This window comes from Crocodylus porosus, unplaced genomic scaffold, assembly GCF_001723895.1.
Source record: "Crocodylus porosus isolate Cpor-Errol unplaced genomic scaffold, CroPor_comp1, whole genome shotgun sequence".
NCBI classification, from domain to species: Eukaryota; Metazoa; Chordata; order Crocodylia; family Crocodylidae; genus Crocodylus; species Crocodylus porosus.
Window position 1 is genome coordinate 145,555,318 of NW_017728886.1, and position 22,644 is coordinate 145,577,961.

A 22,644-nucleotide genomic window follows, 5' to 3' on the forward strand; every position below is an offset into this window, starting at 1 on the left:
TTCTGTAATTTGGGGTAAGCACTTAACTCCTGAAGGCAGGGAGGGAAGGGGAGCAAGGGAAAGGCACAGCCTATAAATTCTACTGTTCTCCAGCACTCCCAACAGTAGACTTTTGTGGTCCAACTACCCTCAATTAAGTGTTCTTTTTTAAAGGAAAAAAATTAAAGAAGTTAAGCAAGCATGGCACTGGGCAACAGAGTGGCAAATGGAAAGTATTTGGCAAGGGGCCTTAACTAAATGTATATAAGAAATATATTAAAGTCTAATGGACAATGAGTGAAAAAACATATCTCTACAAAGCAGGGCTTCTGCTTTAGATGCCGCACATCTGATAGAGCCCAAAGATGAGGAAGATGGAAGTGTATTTTCCTTTTAATTTTATTGTCTGACTACCTTGACCCTTTCTTCAAGAGCTGCATTTTATTTTTTTTCTTAAAGTTATTTGGAAGGCAGGGTTCCAATTGTATCAGTTTATAATTCTGACAACTGGGGTTCCTCATTTCCTTCTGAGACTTTACATGACTAGCTAATTTTCCTGGCAGCTGTAGTCCCCTATTTAAGGTTCATTCCAGTGGAATCAGCTGGATGAATTTGTACATTCATGCACAAGGACATTTCTAGCTTTCAGTCACCAAAGAGAGACATGTTGATATCTATCATGCTCTTTTGCTTTTGGTAACTGTATGTGGGCTTTCTAGTGACAAAGCAAGAGATAAATAGTGTGTCCATACTTAAAGATATCTCACCCCTTTTGCAAGCTAAGTACAGACAGTCAAATAGCCAGAGGCTGAATCGATTCAGTCTTTGCAGGTTAGTCTAAACTGCATAGCCTGAACGGAGAAGCAAGTGAACAGACGTTCACTTTCAGTTATGGAAATACATCCACATGCCTGCAGTGGCTCAGGCCAGGCAAGGGTGGGGGGGCACACTAGATAACACCTCCCAGCCTGCCAGTCACTGCCAAAGGGAAGGGACAGAAGAGCCAAGGCTTTTCCCCCCTCTCTCTTTGAGCGGGGGGATGTGGCCAAGCCCCAGCCTGGGACTGGCACACTGATGCCAGGGGGAGGGAGGCTTTAAAGCCCCCTCCATGGCCCACATGAGACTCTAGCCTATGGCCAGCAGCGAGGGGGCACCTGCCCCTGGCCTGGACCACCATGCTGAGAGGGGAGAAGTGGGTTTAACTGGCCTGCAGCAGACCCCAGCCAGGGTCTGCCTGGTGGGCAGGAGGGGCAGCCCCTGCCAGGTTTTTGCCCCCCTGCTTCTGTGCCCTGCCTCCCTACTTCCCAATCAAGGCAGAGGGAGGCAGCCCCTGCCAGGGTTTTGTTTCCCATGCTCCTCACTCCCCCCTCAAGTGGAGAGCAGGGTCCATAGCCGTGCCCTGCCCAGGGCTGGCAGGCTGAGGTGGAGGGAAAGGGGTTTAAACCCCAACTCTGGCTGCACAGGATCCCTTCAGAAGTATTTTATAGTAATTGTAAGATCATAGAATCATAGAACCATAGAAATTAAAGGCTGAAAGAAACCTCAAAAGATCATCGAGTCCAGCCCCCCTGCTTTGGGCAAGAATACTGCTGTGATCAAATGACCATCCTGTGATCACCCACAACCTCAAAGTCCTTTTCAGCCATCGTGCTGACCAGGACATCTCCTCCTAACCTATATTCATGTTTCTGGTTACTTCTCCCCTTTATATACCTAAAGAAGGACTTTTTATTGTCCTTGATTTTGGCCACCACCCTGATCTCAGTTGCTGCCCTTGCCTTCCTTATCATCTCCCTACAAATACGGGCTATGTTTGTGTATTCCATCTTGGTGACTACCCCTTGTTTTCACTGTCTGTAATCCTCCTTTTTCTTTTTTAAGCACTCCTTGACTCCTCTGGTAAGCCAAGAGAGCTTCCTGGCTCTTTTACCACTTTTCCCGCATACAGGAATGGACCTTTTCTGCACTCTGAGGATGGCATTCTATTCTTTTTCTAGACACCTATACAACTAGATTGGGTTGCCAGCATGGATGTCCAAATCCAAAAAATGCCACTTATGCACAGGTTAGCATTCAATTTCTGGGCACATATGTAGCCATTCACATGAGCAGGGTCAGAGTGCCAACCTATGTATAAGTGATAATTTTGGCATCCAGAAAAGAATAGAATGCCACCCGTGCATTTTCTTCCTTCAGCAGTGAGGAGACTCCTTTGGCCTGGTTTTAAGCTTAAACCTGATTATATCAGTATTTTCAAATTAAAGGATTTTTACCTTCTTTAGTATGGTGTTATAAAGGTCTTCTTACACTGAGTTATAGTTAATACTCTTCTGGCTGTTTAATATAAGTAATAGCCAGAATGGGGACACAGCTCTGTATGCTAGGAAGGAATTATGGCTTCTCAGTTGAGTTGATCCAAATGCTAAGTAAACTCATTTTCACAAAACAGAAATAAAAGTTATCAGGACATTTTCCTACTATTATTATTCTGTAGGCCTTATGTAAGAACAGTGATAAATAAATGGGAATATGATGAATAGGTGCTTGTAGGCACTAAAAATGCCTCCCTGAAGATAGCATGTGAGGGGCTGGCTGAAACCCTGTATGTAAGTAGATATGAATAGACAGAGAACAAGCCTATGTTACAAGAGTTTTATGAATATTCCTCATTCAGTGGAAGGTTAATAAATCACAGCACTGGGGACCTGTTCATCCAGTTAGATGGAAGCTAATAGTATTCCTGTCCCAGAGCAGGGAGAGAACACAGGTGCCAGGGCTGCCAGCACCAAAAACTTCCTTGGCAGTGTCCCCTGACTGGTCCCTTCCTGCTCTTCCTGCCCTTTCATTGTTAATTCTTATAGCTTCATCTTTTCTTGGGGGCCCATCTTTAAGCAGAGCTATCTCAATAATCTACTATTTGTTCAGAACTAATCCAGGTATCTTTGTACAGCACTGCACCATGTTCAGAGTCCCTAAGGGCACATACAAACGTTCAGGTTAGGGGGAGGTTAGATCAAGTTAAAAATGGCCACCCAAACTAAGGTAAGGTGGGATGCAGGGACCTAGCAGGCAGGGGATTTGAGGGGCATCTGGGAGGTCAGGTGGTGGGTGGGATCAGAGGGCAAGAGGGATCTATGGGGGAATTGGAGGGACAAACAGTGTCTGTGGAGAGGATCAGGGGGCTAACAGGGTCCACAGGAGCTTGAGTGGATTGGAGGGGCTAATGCAGTCTGCGGGGGGGGGGGGTGCTGGGGTTCTAGGAGGGTTTGGCAGGATGCTTCTCCTTCGGGGCTTAAAACCAGGGGGCTACCAGGATCCATAGGGAGGCTTGGGGGGAAGAGGGGTGCTCTCTTTTGCCCAGGACCAGGGGCCGTTTTTAGCTCCCTGTCCACCCTCCCAGCACCCCCATAAGAACAACCCTGCCTCCAGCAAACCTACCCCACCAATCCTGCCTGTCCCTCCTGCCCCCCACCCCCGACTTCCTCAGCTTCCAGCATCAGCAAATGCTGGTAAAACTAGCACTGGGAGCAGCTTGTGGGATGGGGGGTTGGTGGGTTCAGGGGGAACTGATGGGTGTAGGTTGTCCATCTGGAGAGGGACAAGAGGCTGGGGAGCTAAAAATAGTCCAGTGCCAGAGGAGCTTGTAGGAAAAGTGAAGCCGTGGGAGTGGTGCCAATAGCTGGCCTTTCCCAGCCCTGGGCTGTGCTGGGAACTGTACCGAAGTTCAATTAGATCAGTCTCACTAGACCCAATCTAAGTTAGACTTCATCTGAAGTACAGTTAACTTAGATCAGGTTGGTCATTTTGAGACCAATCTAACTTTCCTGAAATGTACAGTGCACACATAGGTCAACCTAACTCAAGATCCAAGTGTAGGGTCTGCACCTGCACAGACTACGTTGGATTAGGTGGCCATTTCAAACATGATCTAACTTCCCCCTGGCTCCCCTGAATGGCTGTATTTACTCCTTGGGTGCCTCAGCCCATTTTTTGCTATTTAGGTAAATCTTGTCTGGCTATAGATTTCCTTTTCTGGCCGTGCTATGAACAAGGTCATTTTGGCCAGGCCAGAAGTTATTCAGCCAGCTGAAGGCCACAGGATGCCCAGCTGTTTTTAGGTCACTGCTGCTCTGTACTGAGTGAACAAAGTTTAAATATACCATCTGTTGAGCTGTTTTGACAAGACATATCATTCAGGCTCTTTCCTGCCACCAGAATTTAGAAAAGGGTTAAAGTATACAATGTATTAAGTCTGCCTCCTCCTCCCTTTAAATCCCCATGAGGAAAAGAGTAATGTAAATTTTGCATTTTGTTTTCTTCTGTGTCAGTAATTTTTGTCCAGCACACCCTGTTAAAGCAGAGGAAGAAATGGCATTTTCTCAGAAAGGGGGCATTGCATGTGGAAACAGAGTGCACAGCGGAGCACTGAGAAGCATCAGCTCTTTTTCAGGATGTTTGTGTGTGTGCATGGGTACAAAAGATGGAGAGAATGAGAATCAGCATTTCTTGGGACATGTGAACAAGAATATTGTTTCCAGGCTTGCCTGTAATTTCTGCTAGGCTGATCAAATTTGCAGTCTCTCCAACTGGGACTCAATATCCAATGGCAAAGGGAAGGGGCGGGGGAGTCCTCCTTTGAAGAATTGGTTTCAGATGCAGGGAACGTTTCCATTTTATGGCTCTGAGCGGCAAACACCAACTTTAAACAGACAGAACCCCAGGACTGTTAATTAGAAACTGACAAAACTGGGACATCTGGACACATTATCAGAGGTTTATCAAAATGACTACTATGATCCATACAAAGTTTTAATGGAACTCAGCTGTCAAACAAGTGAAATAATTTACACAAAGACTCTGGGGGAGGAGAGGGGGAGGAAGTCATCACTACAGTGTAATTAATTCATGCTTGGATTTTAGATACTGTCATATCTCACCAACATTTACTCATTCTCAAGCACCCTGAGCCAGAAGAATGCCAAAATCAGAATTTGTCAGCCTTGTTACCAGCCTCTGTTTGTTTGGTTTTTAACAACAACATAAATTAGAGATTTGTTGCCGTTGCACTCTTAGTTTTGAAGCCATTTCCCACCTCACATTTCCTTAACTCAGCCAGAAGGAATATTCAAATAAGTTACAATAAGGAAAAGTTAGCTTGAAAATCAAAACGAACCAGCAACATTTTTGGTGCCAGATCCTTCACAGGTATAAAATCTAGCTCTGATGGAGTTCACACCAGTTTTCACTAGATTTCATAGATTTCATAGACATCAGGGCTGGAAGGGACCTCAGGAGACCATCGAGTCCAGCCCCCTGCCCAAAGGGCAGGAAGTCAGCTGGGGTTATAGGATCCCAGCAAGATAAGCATGAAGAGTGTGAAATGTGGCCCATCACATCTGAAGGAGGATACTAAATTCAAGCATCAGTTCAGATTCAGGGGGGCTGTAAGCACATGTAATGCCTTTCTTCTTTGCATAGGACCACATCAGGGTATGTGTAGAAATATCTTGTGCTTATGGCCTGAGCCCCAGAAATCAGAGGATGAAATCCTACAAATCTTTTTAAGGAAATGCTCTTTCCATTTCCTATGGAAGCCAATATATACAAACTGTGGTGTTCTGTTCATGTTAGTTCTGAAGTCTGGTGGCAACCTGAATATGGACAAGACCACTGTTGGGCCTGGCCTGATATGAGTCCTAATTAGGAATATGGCCAGGGCTCCCGATTGCTTTCTATTCTCCTTGTCTGGATCTCCATTTTGAGAAAACTACTATTATGCACAAAAAAACCAAAGTAGATTCTGGCAGTTCTTTGGTGTATGAAAGTGCTTCAGGTATCTAGGAGCAAAACTGACCCCTAAATTTATAACACCAAGTGATATTGATACTGTGGGGTGATCCAATATTGCTTCTGATGGCTAATTTCCCTTTTGTATAATTAGACTTTTCAAGGGAGCTGTTGTACATAGTTGTCAATTCTGTTAGTTTCAAATTAGCATTTGTGAATGTATTGTGCTTCTCTGGGGTGGGTAAGACCAGGGTAACGCAAACAGAAAAAAAGGACCTGAGTCACCAGCTGCATGCAGACGTTAGCTGAAACTGTTATCAGTCCTTCTATGGGCATAAAAGAAGATATGACAACACTTCTCCCTTTGGAAAGCTAGGACCCTTTCTCCTGCTTTAGAAATGCAGCATTCCAGACAAGTCTTTGGGGAGTGCTAGTGCTCAGAATGTTCTGTCTTGGCAAGCGCACCTCGTCCAAGACTTGTAATCAGTACAGCTTCGGTGCTTTAAATGGGGACTTTGAGGGGGAGGCACTGGTAATGTTCTGATGAGATGGCTAGTTTCCACGCACTGCATGTGTTTTTTCTTACTGCCTACTTAACTGATTTTGGTACTGACCGTATGTGTTACATTTTCCCATGCACAAAATAGCCCATATCCTTCCACTCAGAAACACCTCTATTTTATATTAAGAGAGCACTAAAACAGAAGAGAGCATAAAAGAATGTTTCTGTGAAAGGGCACACATGATATTGTCAGCCTTGTTCTCACTTCTGCTAAAGGTCTTTTATGCTTCTCTGGCAGCATAAAGAGGCTTTTTAGTGGGTGAAATGGACCCTTGAACATACGACTTGCCCATGGGGCTGATGTAGTGCTGACATGAGGGCTCCATTCCAGATCTCAGCTCCAGGTAAAGAGTCATGTTGCCAGCATAGTTAGATTGTAATTACTGTGGCTTCCGTTTCTAGGGCTTATAAGCCATGGGCAGCAAAACATAAGTTGAAGTAGCCCTGGGGCTCAACAACTTCTTGGCTCCCTCAAATTACTGAGAACCACCTTGTATAGGTGGTTCATATACAAGGTTTCTTTACTAAGCAGATTATAGGCTTGTCTACAGAGAGACATTGACTGGGAGGGCTATGGAGGTGCAATTATATTGGAGGTATAATTATAGATATATAATTATATATATAAATAAAATTATATTGGTAGGATGAGAGAACTCTTCATGTGGATGCTCTGTTATGTTATAGTTGTAATTACTTTGCTTTGGAAGTGTTATTAAATATTAGTAAATCATTCACAAAATATGAAGAATAACTAAATATAGCCTACTCAAATTTGCATGCACACACATAGATCCGGCCTTTTCTCTGATCTTAAATTGAGTCAAAATCTAATTTCAAAAGAGCATATAGTGGGACTAAAATTTGATCTTTCCCAACTAGAAATATTTGTTTTGGAGCTCATCTTTTTGCTTTATTCCAAACTGGTAATTGATGTTGGAAAATATCTGAAAATGAATGTGTGATTTCTTTCTTTTTCTTTCTCTGTCTCATAAGTTTCTCATTAAGAAAGCCAAATGTTCAGAAAGCCAAATGTGTGAACTTTCTCTTGGATTTGAAGCTTCCTCTAATACAAGAAGCAGTCAGGTAGTATCACTGAATCTGATGCAGCACTGGGTACCAGCTGGGATGTTCATTCATCAGTCCCTGTCCTTGTAAATAATATGTCATTATTGAGCACTTTTTGAGAGGAAATACATTTTATTCTTCCTGTGGTTTCTCAGTTCATATGATGAATATGAAGTTGAAGAATGTGAGCCAAGAATCTTGGCTCTAGAATGAAAGTATCTGCCATAGCAAGTTTAGTCGGATTGGACTGGCGTTGTAATTGTGATGATCCAAAAAATGTGTGAGAAACAGGGGGCCTCTCAGTGGGTAATATCATTTATTGGACCAACTGAAAAATTGGGAAGGATGTTTTAGTGCACATAGTGTCTTTCCTTTGATCTGGGGAGGGGTACTTTGTGCCCAAAAAGTTTGTCTAACCTCTTTCCCAACTCTTCAACTGGTCCAGTAAGAAACCATTATCCCCAGAAAAGCCTTTGCTTCCAACATATTCAATTAGTGTTCTCAGGTCTCTTTTTCCTTCTTTTTGATTGTTGCCACTAAGTCCATAAATCCTACGCACAGTGTATGCTGCTTTCAAAACTCCTTTGTCTACATTAGAACGCGGCTTCATCTACTATGAAGTTCTTTCATGGTCTTTCAACAGTTTCAAAGGTTGGTAACAAAGGGAACAGCTTCAAAGGGGGGGAAGGAGCATAAATTACTGATATTGAGAAATTATCAGAAGAGATTGCAGGGATTTTATCAGCACCTGGATTTCCTGAGGGATAGCAATGGAATATGGGTAGCTCACATAGTAAAGTACCTACAAGGATGCCTCACCATTTGAAAGACTGTAGTTTCCTGTACAGTGACAGGCATGTTCTGCAGGTGTGTATATGTATATATATGAGGTATGCAGTAGGTGGGTGAGGAAGGCATCAGCCCTGGGCATCAGCTGGATTAATAGCATGGGGACAGTGCCATGGGTCAGATTGAACCTGTGGACACCCAGCAAGTAGAGAACTCATGGAGTCCCACCTTTCTCCCCTGCCAGATCAAGTGCCTGCTTTTATTGCACTGGGACAGGATTGCATGCAGCATCTGCTCTGGAATCTGTGCTGGCCTGGATCAGCTAGAACAGGTGCCACATGTAGTGACACATGTAGTCAGACTGGCCAAAGTGTGTGCCACAGGCATTGGATTCAGCATGCAGGGGGATTTCCAGACAGAACTTGTACAGGGCCAGCACAAGGGGTCAGATGATGTGAGCCATCTTTGCCACCACTGGTATAGACCAGTGGGCCCCAAACTTCTGGCCCTGTGGGCCAGAACAGTGGCATGGGATTGATCCGAAGACCAGATCCCATGCCACCCCAATCTGATACCATGCCACCTGCCTACCAGATCTGGACATAAACCAGCACAATCTACTATGCAAGGCCCTGTTATCCAGCCTGAGGGGCTCCCCACAGGTCAGAAATTTGGCAGCAGAGGAGCAGCAATGAATACTGCTACCACTCCCCTGACTCCAAGTTCCACACTTCAAATGATACTGCTCTGTGGGCCAAATTGGAGGGTGAGAACCCTGGTCTAAACACTCTGCTGCTTGTTGTTTTGGAGGATTTGGGCTCTCATGATTTCTGACGGTTTGGTTATGCTGTGGACTTCATACCTCCCAAATCTTTCTGTGTAGAAGTTGGTGATACCACTTAAAGTGCCAAATATTAGCAGAATCTGCTGAACTAGGAATTGCAGAAAACATAAATACTGAGCATGTTCAAAAGAAGACCTGTAAGACAATGTACAATAAATCATTTGTGGGGAGCTGTGCTTGATAAGTGAAATGTCAGCTAGAGTGGATATGAAGGGTAGGGCAATCAAATATCTTATCCTGGAGTTTACAATGATTGCTGTAAAAATTAAGATAAGTAGGAGACCCCAAGTATGCATGCACATGCAGTACACACACTCCAAATATCAGGGACTGGCTCACCTGCCCTTAAACTGTATGCAACAATGACTAGATTCAGCCTGCCAGTAGGCTGATCTGGTACATCACGCACAAACTTCTACAATATCTCCTCTTGCCTCCACAAGGAGAGGGACTCGTACCTATTTTCTCAGAGAAGTCTGCAACATAGTGGGGAGTAACTGTACTATTTATCCTGTGGGTCTGATAGTGCCTGATGGTCTTAGAGGCTTATAAATAGTGATGCAGAATTAAACCTGCCCACTCCCAGAATGTAGATAGAACACATTCACTGCCTCCCCCTAGGGGGGACATGCTACTCCTTTTGCATTGCTTTTCTTCTTCCTCCTTCCTTTACTCCCTGTGACTGACAGGCCCAGGATGATGCCAAAAAATAAAAGCTATATAAGAGCTTTATATGAGAAGCTAATGGAGGGCTACCACTAGTGGAATCCATTCTGGTCAGATGTAAGCCGTCAGCATGTTTGCAAGCAGGAAACTGGGAGGTGGTGCAGGTGCTAAGGCACACAGTTAATCACCCAGAGTTCACAGGTTTGAGGCTATAACAAAAGTACTTATGATGTAGCCCTGTCAGATTCCAGCTTATCTGTGAACTCTGCTAAATACCTTGTCACAAAGTACTTGAAAAATGAAAGGACTTGGCTATGTGTACAGGTGTACGTACAAATTACTGAGGCATCATATACAGTGTGGACACAATTCATGTAGTTTTGCTCCTGGGATCACCCTGGAGGATGTTGCCTATGTTGTATTACTTTGTTCTACAGGTGTCCCAATTGAAGCCCTTTGTGCATCCAGCTGCAATCTTGTACTCAATCCTGTTAAGATCTCTGTTGCCTGGTTCAGATCAAGTCATGGATAAGGATTGTTTGGCTGAGCACCCCTGGGAAAGGAAAGAGGTGATGTTCATGGACCTGAAGAAACAGTGGAAGAAACTGTGAAGATTTATTTGCTCTTGGAGTGAGGGTATGTACTGATTTGCTTACCTTTTGCATTCAGGATTTGGGATTAGATACTCAGCTGCTGCTTAGAAAGTCAAGTTGCAGCAGCCCAGGAGAGCTTATCTAGTATGGAGGTTAAATCTGTTTTGGATGTGGTTAAAAATGAAGCCTCCTTTCCAAAAGAAATTCTGTTATTTTAAAATTTGGGTTTGTTTCAATTCAGAACAAAAAGTCAACACTTCTCACAGGACCAAATTAAAAAATATATATTTCAATGACATCTGGTTATTACAGAAATATACGATGAAATGATAGTCTAAGATTTTTTTAATGAGCCTAAACCAATAATTTTCACTGCTCCCATTAGAAGTTTTATCAAAATTGACATTTTCCATTCAAGGTCTCTGCTTAAACAACAAACAATGTTTCCTCATAGAAAATATTTCTGTCAAATGTTTCTATTGGGTCTAATCTATCTGAGGTTCATCGGTATGTGTGGCTTTATTATCAGATGTAGTCCTTACTACTAGAAACTGTGTCTTTGTCCCATCAAAACTAAATTAGTTCAATATAGCAGGATGACTACTTAAAGTGTGCAGGTCTCCTAGGCCATTCAATTATTGCTTTTCTTTGTTTTTGGTGGTGCTCAGTAGAGTTGTTTAACCTGGATCTCACCTTCTAAAAATCAGGTGTTGCTAGTAAAGCATTGTATGCCAGAGTAATTTGGGAAGCCCCTCTCTGGCCCCAGATACTCTCCCTGCTCTTGCCCCCAAACACTAAATTGTTGCTCTTAAGAATTTACTGAAAGTCTTCTTTCTTCCTCAGTTATCAAGGGGAAGAGAAGTGGCTTCATGTTAGTCTGCTCAGGTGAATAGTGGAAAATTTTAAAGGTTCGTATTTTTTGGTGCTTCCATTTTTAGTGTCCTAGATGAGGCAACCATAGGCAGATCTACGATCTGGTACAGGTGGTGTAGTGCATAACATGACACATATTTTTCTCCAGTTAAAGAGAAACTAGAAGTTTTACTAATATGCTAGGATACCTTCAAGTCAGCCGGCCCTGATGAGTTGCACCCAAGGGTACTCAGGGAGCTGGCAAGCATCATAGCTCAGCCCCTGGCACGGATCTTTGAGAGCTCTTGGTGCTCTGGTGAAGTGCCTGATGATTGGAAGAGGGCCAATGTTGTGCCTATCTTCAGGAAAGGGAGGAAAGTAGATCCAGCAAACTACAGGCCCATCAGCCTGACCTCTGTCCTGGGGAGGGTCTTGGAAAAGATTATCTAGGAGGCCATCCTTAACAGACTATCTGAAGGCAATATCCTGAGGGATACCCAGTATGGGTTTGTTGTAGATCGGTCTTGTTTGACCAATCTCATTTCCTTTTATGACCAGGTGACCTATCACCTGGACAAGGGGGAAGAGATCGACATTGTATACCTCGACTTTAAAAAAGCCTTCAGTCTGGTATCCCATGATCACCTCTTGGCTAAACTGGCTAACTGCAGCCTTGACGTCACCATGATCCGCTGGCTGGGGAACTGGCTCTGCAGTAGGACCCAGATGGTGGTGGTCGACGTCAATCGTCTTGGTGCGCTGTGATCAGTGGAGTCCCACAAGGCTCTGTCCTAGGGCGTATACTGTTTAACATCTTCATCAATGATGTGGAGATTGGTGTCAGAAGCTGACTGGCCAAGTTTGCCGATTACACCAAACTTAGGGGTGAAGCATCCACACCTGAGGACAGGAGGGTGATCCAGGAGGATCTAACAGACTCATGAAATGGGCGGACGAGAACATGATGGTGTTCAACACCGAAAAATGCAAGGTTCTCCACCTTGGGAAGAAAAACCTGCACCGTGCCTATAGGCTCAGTAGTGCTACGCTGGTTAGCACTACAGATGAAAGGGCCTTGAGAGTCATGGTTGACCACAAGATGAACATGAGCCTTCAGTGTGATGCTGCAACTACTAAAGCAACAAAAATGCTGACTTGCATCCATAGATGCTTCTTAAGCAGATCCCGGGACATCATTCTCCCGCTGTACTCAGCCTTGGTGAGGCCACAGCTGGAGTACTGCATCCAGTTTTGGGTTCCCAATTCAAAAGGGATGTGGAGAAGCTTGAGAGGGTGCAGAGAAGAGCCACACACATGACTATATATTAAGTTTAAAAAGATACAACAAACTAAACAAAACATAGCCCAAAGATGTTTTGGCATTAGTCCTGTAGTCATTACAGTTAAATCATAGAAACATAGAAAATTAGGGTTGGAAGGGACCTCAGGAGGTCATCTAGTACAACCCCTGCTCAAAGCAGGACGATCCTCAACTGGATCATCCCAGCCAATGTACGTATCTTATTCAGATTTGTAAGAACTAGTCTTCTTGAGTGTCTTGACTGTGTCTCCAATATTTCAATTATAGCCATTTCTACACCAGAGTTAAGGTTTTAAGCTAAAGCTAAAAACAGTCTGCAGGGCTGTGAAACAGAAGAGGGACTTGGCCTGGAATGACTAATGGCAGAATTGCAGAAGAAACAGTGGAACATCAAGACCAGTAAAAAGATGGCCATTAGCACCTGTAGAGAGAGAAAAGCAGAGATCAGGCAGATGATAATAAGCCATGAAGTCAATTCATCCCCCCAGGTTGCCTGAATAGAAATACCAGTGCACCAAACCCAGATCATTGCCAAAATAGGCATCACATTACTTGAACCCAGCATACCCAACATCTGTATAGATCAGGCACTTTAGTGGGGCTTTTTGGGGCTTTTATCTAAGAGCTGATTGAATCAACTTGAGATAAAAGCGCCAAAAAGCCCCACTAAAGCACCCAATCTATACAGATGCTGAGGAGCTGGGTCAAATTAACACAGTACTTCTTCCCATAAAGTGCAGTTTTGTGTTTTGGGGTTTTTTTTCCACATCTGTCAGCAGCCCTCGAGCTCATGTTTTAAGCTAGAATTTTTGAATGAGCCCAGAGGAGTTACATGCCCATCAGCTTTCAGTGGAAGCTAGGCCCCTTTGAAAATCCCAGTTCTAATTATTATGTATGTAGGACATGCAATGCAAATAAAATAAATATATTGTCCTAATATGAACTAAATAGTGAAATAGGATCCTAACAGTATCATTGCCCTGTAGCAGCATAAATGATTGCAGTGTAGCGTGGAGCTACCCAAGTCAACTAAAGTACCAATTGGTAACTAATTGGGCACTACCCACAGCAGCAGTGTAGAATTAAGCATGGTCTGCAAAAGCTACCCAAGTAGCTGAGCAAGTTAGTCACACTGGGCATGTCCACACAAGCACATGTGTGCTTTGTGGTGCCTCAAGGGCATTTAAGGCACCGCAAAACACGCCCTGCGCATGTGATTTGGTTCTCCGCACTGCATATTTGCAGCATGGAGCCAAACTTAGATACCGGGAAATCCCAGTATCAAAACAAAAGCACTTTGAAAAAGAGTGTGGTAGCACATGTGGCAACAGCATGTGCAGCCTGAAACCGGAGCCTGGCCAGCCAGAGCTATGTTCCAGCTGCCAGCCAGGCTCCACGTGCCTGGATTGCTGCTGATTGCTGCCAGGATCCCAGGTTAAGGTTGCTGGGGCCAGCCCAGATGCTAGCCCCAGCCTTGCCTACCCCACCCAGGGTAATTTACCCCATGCCAGAGTATGTGTGCAGGGGGATTCCCTAGCAGCACAAATATGCGCCATTGCTAGTTGTCCCTGGGGAAATGCACATGCACATTCATCTGGACATGCCCACTGAGTTAGACTGTTATGAATACCTAAGCTAGCTCCAATATCATTCCTCTCTGCTGCAGTAATGATGACTGCAGTGTAGACTTACTCTAGGTCTGTCTGTATGGAAAAGGTTTTGTAATCATAAGTAATTAGTCATCTAGGTACATCAGCTGCCTTGCCCTTTGACTGCCTCACATCCTACAGATTTCTACTGCAATGCTATCGAAAGCTGTTAAAATCAATGCTTTTTCCTTGGCCTTATAAAGTTTTAAACGTAGCTACATTCTAGTGCTGAAGTCTTTCCTGAGCTCTGCAGATGAGGACACATTTCAGCTGGAGCTGTTCCCTCAGCAAATGCCTGTAACACTACTGGAAGCTGTACACACACATCCAGGAGAGAGGAGTATGAGCCAAGGAGGTGTCACAGCAGGTTCCTAAAAAGGTGTGGGGATCTTACCTCTACACTTTTTAGAAGTTCTTCTAGAACCTCTAAACTGTCTTCTAGATCTCAGGATGATCTAGAAGACAGTGCTTTGGACTGGGAGTCAGGAAACCTGGGTTTTATTTCTATATCTGCAATGTGGCCTGGGGCAGGTCATGTTGTGAGCTCTTCAAAATAGTGTAATCAGTAATCACCTATGTACTGTATGTTTGTACAGTACATAACATAATGTGGTTCTGATCTCTTTGGGCATTTATACACATGCATTGGGGAGTGGGAGCTGCTCTAATTAAAGCACCCAGAGCATCATATGTATCAGCATCCCCACACTGAAAAATAGTGGTGGGGGCGCTTTAAAACTCATTCAGCGAGCTTTACTTAAAGTGCTCCCGCCACCATTTTTCAGTGTGGGGGTGCTGATAAATGTGACACTGTAGTCTGCTGGACCATGGTAATTAGCCCACTCCAGCAGACTTGATTAATCAAGTCTGTTCCAACATGCTGTAATTACAGCATGTCAGAGCAGCCTCAAAGCACATGTATAGGTACCCTTTATCTCAAAGTACTACTGCAATACAAATAACAATAATGAAGACAACTTTGAGGTCTGCCAGTGTCTTTATGGGAACCTTAACAACAGGAGCCAAAAGGGAAGGATTTACTCAGTCGGTCTATATCCCCAGCACCCTGACACTACCACCCTCTTTTTTGTCTGCAGTGGCTGCCTGCAGCTTCCTTGGAAGAAAGAAAGGTTTGCTTTCCACCACTGCTTCCTCCACTCCATACTTCCCAGTAGGTTTTCTGCCATTTGCAGTCCTGGCATCCAGCAAGAGCTAGTGGCAGTAAACTACTAGTTATCCTGCACCTGTAGTTGTGGTTTATTTGCAGGACAAAGAAAGACTGTACTGTTTGCAGAGGTAGCAGTATTTCTATGGCTAGAGGTGGACACTTAGGACCTTATTATGCATTAATTTTAGGCAGCTCCTGGAGCTCTTATCCCGTGGATTTGTCCACACATTAACATCTGAAACTAGTTTTAAGCACACTTTATGTGGCTTAAAGTCGCACCACTCTAGGGCAGGTCTATTTTTGATCTGTGTTACCCAGTTGTGTTCCATTGTGTGGCCAATCTCCACAGATGAGCCACCCAAGTTCCAGTCCTCCAGCACCAACCCCCATCCCTGTTCTGTGTCTACAAACTTTCCACCCCCTGAACTCTACTGCCCAGGAGCAGTTCTGGCACCAAGCCAACTCTCCCAACCCTCTGGGCTGTGACATTCCCACCCACAAGGGAGCAACCCCATGCAAACAGCCTGCAAAGCACTTACCAGCTAGCCAAGTCACAGAGCACAGATGAGTCCAAAAGTGGGGTTTGGAGGAGGTGGGAGAACAACGCAGGGGACTGGACCAGGTCCCCGTGAGCTGGGGCTTCCTTCCCAAGGCAAGGGCAGTAGCTCCCCAAAAACACCTTCCCTCACTGGTGCTATCTCTCAGCCACTCTTGGAAGCATGACCAGCAACCCCCCACCCCAATCCCAGTTTATTAAAACATGAGACCTTCTTTAATTTACTTTTCTATTTCCTTATAATTTTTTTACTTTCTTTTATTTTATCCTTCAGTAGCTGACTTCCTTCATTTTATCACCCTTCCACCGCCATTTCCTTTCCACCTCCCTTTTCATTACTGTCTCCCAACCCATTAATTCTCCACCTCCCAGCTTAATGTTCTCATCCCTTCTCAACCCATTTCTCATGCACCCTCACCAAGGGCAGGGATAGAAACCTGTTCTGCTTCACCAGCCCTGTAGTGGCAACTCACAGCTACAGCTCCTAGTCAGGCCCCTGCTCACCAGGCCTGTAATGGCAAGACACATCTGTGCAGGTGGGGGACAGTCAGAGAAGATTTTTAGTCTTAAGGTGTAATTTCTCTAAACTCCAGCTAGCACTAACACAAATCAACATGTGAGCAACTCTAAGTACAACATATAACAAGGCCCCCAGCTATGTGACTATAGGCTGATTTACTAAATCTCATCTCAATGCTGTAGTTTTGCCCTTGTTGATAATGTGAACTGGTGTCAACTGGTATGATCTGATGATGATAATACTTATGTATCCAACAGCGTTGGTGAGGTTTAATTGATGCTTTAATGCTGTGAAGTCCTCTGGATGGTGGTATATGTGTGCACACTTCTTAATATAATGTAAAGTCAAACTGGTATAAAACCAAATTGCTGTACAACCATATGCTGATTGGGGGAAGAACAAAAACAGGAAATTCCAGTCATGCAAAAGCAAGAAAAAATATGACATGTTAAGGCTTAAAAAATAAAGTAAATGAAATGAAAGAGAAGGGCAAGAGAGAGAGGGAGGCTGAGAAAAGGTTAAGGAAATCAGCAGTATCAATCCACCTCATTGTTACTGGATGAAAATGCATATGTTGGGTTTCACTGCTCCAAGGGTGCCAGGAGTTGACAGTCCTGTTCAGCAATCAACCACTTGGATCTGAAGTGAGCTGCAATGTTCAGGTGTGTCTATAGTTTTCTGACAAATAACCAGTCTAACTTCTGACATTGCTGAGCTGTATATGGAAAGAAAGCACATATGATTTTTATTTTCTTGGATCTGGGAGAATACATTCCAATAGCTGGATAAGCAGAACATGCTATTCTTAAAGAGTTTTATATTCTCTGGAATTGTATCATAGCAAAGCACACACAGTAGACAAATTATAGTTTCATCTTAAATTATATTCCAAAGCAGAAAAAAAATTAAAATGTCATTTCCATTATTTTTCATATGAAAGGCCAAATTCCAATCAGTTTTTTGCTTTCTACTACATTTAATGTATGTTCTTCAAACAGTGGGGTAATCTGTCTTAGAACAATCTCCCTCTGGCTGCCCTTTGCCATCCCAATGGAAGGAATTATCACAGCAAATGTATTTTACCTTCAGTAGACAGTGGAGGGTGCTGTTGTATTTGAGGTGTTTACAAAAAACAGGCATTTTTCTGTGTTGGTGCAGTTCTGTTTTGTTTTTTTCTCCATTTCATGTGGTCATTTCACAGTCTGCAAACCATGGATTGCAGCTACCCAAATGACTTCTCAGTGTTGGCACTACTCTAGTGCCTGGGAGCCCTACTTACGGGCCAAAACCCCATGACTAGTTCAAAATGCCCAGTCTTCGATGAGCTAAAGCTGAGATTGCATGTATGACTGCACATCTCAGCACTTGTATTACACCTTGTCTTTCTGTATATTAAATTTCAGGGAGGATTTTGAAGCATTTTCTTCTTTTTGCAGTGATTTGGGGTCCTGAGCTATCTCTTGCAAGCTGTTGGCTAAACCAAAGTAGTATGCAGTTTGTGTAGAAAAGCCTGATTTTCAAACTTGAATCATTGGTGGATTCTGCATCTTGCTTTGAATCTCTTTACTCAAATCAGTACAAAAATGTCTGGATTTAATTGGATTAGTTAAAGTTTAAAACAAAACCTAACACCAACAGGTCAACAAATAAAATTAGTTTATGCATTTATAACATAGTCCTTGCATAGGAAATGTATCAAATATTAAATTGACAGTACATTTGATTCTAGCTAACAGGCCAAGAGGGGAATATATATTTAGTTATATGCTATGCTGTCAGATTATGTATCTTTCTACAAAGGAAGGAGTGGAATAGAATTAAGAAAAATTAATTTTTTTCAAGCATCTTTGGAGACACAGTACAACTATCCTAAATACCAGCATCAATAATTCTTTGCCCTTTTTTACTGCCTTCCATTAAAAAAAAAAATCTCACAGAAAAATATTACTTAAGCTTCACACCACAAAATGGTTATCGTACAACTATACACTATACCACAATTATGATTGTAGGAGTACTCTTTTTATAAATAAAGTAGCTGAGAGCAATGAGAGCTTGATCAGTCAGATATTGACTGGGGTAGTTATTTAACTCTTAATCGAGACTCTCTAAAACACATGGGAAGGTGCTAGCCTTTGGATGCAGGATCTCCTGCCCCACGATATTACCCTGGAACAAGGACAAGACAGCCCAGAAGGAATGTTCACTCTGCATCCTGTGGTGGTTGCCATACCCAGGAGCTCTGGATGATGTAAAGCCCATGGGCAATGTGACTGTGTCTGTACAACTTGGCCCTCAGTATTTAAACATTGCTTTAAAGATGCAAAGCATTTTTGGGCAGATGTTAAATGTAGCTTTCACTCCACCAACTTAGTTTAGCCATGAAAATATATTTTACTGCTTTTGTTACTCATTGCCCAGCAAAAAAAAAAAAAAAAGCTTTGCTCAATAAACATTCAAACAAAATAAATCTTTTCTCTTAGAGTTCTCAGGGAATTATGAATGAACTGAGAACTTGTACTACTTTTAAGGGTTTGGGGTTGTTTGTTTGATTGTGTTTTGTCCTTAATGCCTTTGACTTGAATGTGGATGAACACTAGTGGGTGAGAATTGAGGCTTTTTATAGCAAGTTCTTCAGAATTAATGTCCAGCTAATCTGCTGAACACCAGTTCAGCCTGTGGGAAATATTCCTATCTGACCCCCTATAATTCAGTTTACTTTCATTTAATCTTCTTAACAACCATTGGTTAAAGAGGGTGTGCTTATGTCTGCATCTAAAGAGATAGTCCTTAAATGTGCACATAAAGTTTACTTTATCTTACAAGTTTATTTTCTTTTTTTTCCTTCCCATTACCATGTCACTGATGTTGCATTTTATTAGACCTCTGGTTTTCATTATGCAAGAAGTCAAAACTGGAACATTGTAAATCTCTCTTCCCTTTCTTACTTGCTGTTCTGCAGCTAGTTCACCATTGCGTGTCTAACAGCTTCCACTACCATAGCATACTATTCCAGGGGCTTTGGGGAATAGAAGGTGAGAATGGGGGTAGGGGTACATAGGGGCGGGAGAGAGAGAAAGCAGTTTGCTTGCCCAAGGCTTGTTAACTTGAGCGCACACTCTTTATCTCAAATTTGTTTTCTCAGCTGGTGGCACAGTCCCTGCCCCAGCACCATCGGTGCAGCAGAGAGCGGTTTCATACAAGATCTGAAGGTAGATTTTTAAAGAAGTGGTTGGGGCAGAAGGGGAGCAGAGCTTAATAACAGCTTAGAGCCTGGCTCTCTGTGTTTTCTTAGTATATTGAAATATGAACTGTGTAAACATTCTGCATTCCACCTGCTTAGGCATCTGCCAAAGAGCTCACAAATGTGCTTTGCTGTTTTTACATCCTTCAAGCTTGCTAGCCCACTCTGCTAGCCTTTTATAACACCCTGCTATCCTGTCCTCCCACCTAACCTCCACAGATGTGCACACACTGTTTCCACTGGAAATATGTTTTTTTCAAAGCTTCTCTATACCTGCGGTTCTTTTTAATCCCCCTTGTTCTTAGATCTCAGGGCCTTTTCAGTTCCTGGAGCGCTGTTGTGACAGTTTGCATTCTTCCAACTATTGGGAAGGTGGCAGGAGCCAGTGCAGAGTCTGTGCAGCTTTCACACTAAATAGAATGAGAATGCGACATTTTCCCCAGAATCAAACACACAAAGTATGCACTGCCATGGTCTGCAATATGAACCACTTCTCCTGCCTGGAACAAACAGGACGGCAAGTTCCATCTACAGGTCAAACTATCAAGGGGGCTGACACTTTTACATTTAGTGAAAAGCTGAACAAAGAAGTCCATTTTTCATTGGCTTTAAAGAGAGGCCCAGCTCTGCTTGGGCTTCCTGTGAGAACAATCTTAAATCCAGGAGGGATCCACCACTTGGAAAGTTCTGCCACCAGCTTCCAGGACTGGGAAACTGAGATCTAGTGCTGCCACTGAACCTGGGTATCAGAGGAGGTCCTAGGAGGAGAGGTCAGGGTCAGCCTTAAGGGTGGGCAACAGGGGCAACCACCCCAAGCGCAGCACAGCCCAGCTCCCCACCAGGAAGAGCCTAGTGTGACTGCAGCCCCAGCCCATAGCAGCAGCCTGCTGTCATCCTGCATGCAGATCTGGAGGCACAACCCCCCCGAGAAGAGCCTGGTGCAGCCCCCCAGCCCGCACCCCTCCCGGGGTGCACGTAGCAGCAAGAGTCGCAGCCCCCTGTCCCACAGCCCGCACCCACTGACACTGCACTTTGCTCCCTACTGCAGCCCCGGGAGCAGCCAGCACCACCTGCCTGAAACTGCTGGGCTGTGCTGCGCCCCTCTCCCCACCCCTTCCCCTACAGACTTACCTCACATATAACGAATTTACCTCTCGTATAACGAATTTTAGGTGTAAAAAGGGGCATTGCATAAAAGCGATTTCACATATAGAGAACCCACATAAAGCAAGGGAAACCTGTACTACATTCAACCAGGTTCATCTCAAACCAGTTTCAGCCATTTTCAAACTGGTTTATGTGCACTGAATGTCCGTTCTGTTAAAGATTTAAACCAGTTACTGATCACTTAAACTGGTTTATATGTAATGTCTGTCCCTAGCTGAGGAGTCAGGCCAGGCAAGTGCAGACAGGGTGGCACCTGCTCCAGTCCATCCATCTTGCCCCCCACAGCAACAGTAGTACCTGTCCATGGGGATGCAGATCTCCCAATTAAACCCAGCAGCAGCCTCCTGGGGCTTTATTTCTGAAACTTTTGCAAATAGTACTATATACTTAAACTCAAAGAACAGGCACCAAAATACAGGCTTACTCAGGGTGCTATTTTTCCTAAGGCTGGCCCTGGGAAAGGTAATCCTAGATAATTAGATAATTAACCTCTATTAATTGCTTGGCATTTTTAAAGCACTCTGAACATGTTAAATGCTACCATTAGCAATTTTGCAGACAGTGCACAGAACCTTGGACTGTTCCTGGAAGTGAACTGGCAGTGCAGGTTAGAGAATTGTAATACAGTATCAGTGCAACATTAGCTAAAGTGGTCTTCAACGGCAACCATATCTGTGTTAGGCTGCAATAGACCATCCTGTAAAAATGGGGCATCTGAGTGGTGAACTATGTATATCAAAATAGAAAGAAGGCAACTTTTGTAGGTGAATGCCCTCAAAATACAATTAGTATTTTACTCAAAGGCATCCTTTAATTTCTATAGTGGTTTTATTTACAGTGAGAGCATCTAGACAAGATGCTTTACTCTGACGTAGCATAATTTACTGCACAGTAAGCATGTGTGTCTACACATGCACATGCTTACTGTGCAGTAAACCTCGCTAATCACAAGTAAATTTTCTACCTGCAAATGCAAGTAGCAGATTTACTCATGATTAGTAATGGTGCAGCAGCACTCATATAGACACTAGACTGGGGGCACCAGAGCCCAGGTAGGGATTATGTCCCCCTGCCTCTGCAACAGGGAGATCCAAGCCCCCCTCTGAGATCAGTGCCTGGGAAATAAGGGTCTCCCAGCCTGAGCCCCACAACCACAGTGCCAGCACTAGGAGATAAGGTTCTCCCAGCCTCAGACCTGTGACAGCAGAGCTCAGACTGGGAGATAATTGTCTCATAGCACCAACCCTGTGCTCCGTGAGTGCAGAACTGGACAAGGACTAGGCTCCCCAGCCTGTTCCCCACCCAGCTCTGCAGTGAGCAGGAAACAAGCCCCCCAGCCTGTTCTCCACCCAGCTATACATTTGCACAGATGAATAGAGAACAAACTCCCCAGCCTCCACCCTGTGATCATGTAGACTGTCCCAGTCAGGAGCAGGTCCCTGCCCTATGCTCTGATTGGGTGATTGAGGCACGGGGCTTGGAAAGATCTGTAGGGGTGAGGTAGATCCCAGATCCCTGCCATAATCCTCAGCAAGCTAGCTGTCCCACCAGCAGATAAGGCAGGGGGCTGGGACCTGCCCCTGGCCCCTGCCCCTGATTGGGGAGCCAAGGCCAGGAGCTCCCTGCTGCCAATTCAGGGGAACACCATTGCTGCCTCAGCAGCAGGCAGCCCCTCGAGGGCAGGGTGCAATTTCCCAGCCCCAGTGAGTAGACAATCGTCTCCTGGCCCAGTGCTCCCTGCCAGCCCCTGAGCTAGCACCCAGGGGGGACCTAGAAATCCCCACTATGAGACACCTGCCTCCACCACATTTTGCTTCATAGCATAGCTTATTCCTGCTAGTTCTGATTTATAGCCACCTTCAGACAACTCTACTTCTGT

General features: G+C 44.1%; 1 long non-coding RNA gene across 1 annotated transcript in view; it reads left to right on the top strand.

Annotated features, from left to right (window-relative positions):
• Positions 1-10,166: 10,166 nt before the first annotated feature.
• The window catches only part of LOC109324632, a 34,960-nt gene continuing 22,482 nt past the window's right edge, over positions 10,167-22,644 (top strand). Inside the window, exon 1 of the long non-coding RNA XR_002104973.1 lies at positions 10,167-10,331. This is a non-coding gene — a long non-coding RNA (uncharacterized LOC109324632). The remainder of the gene's footprint in view (positions 10,332-22,644) is intronic.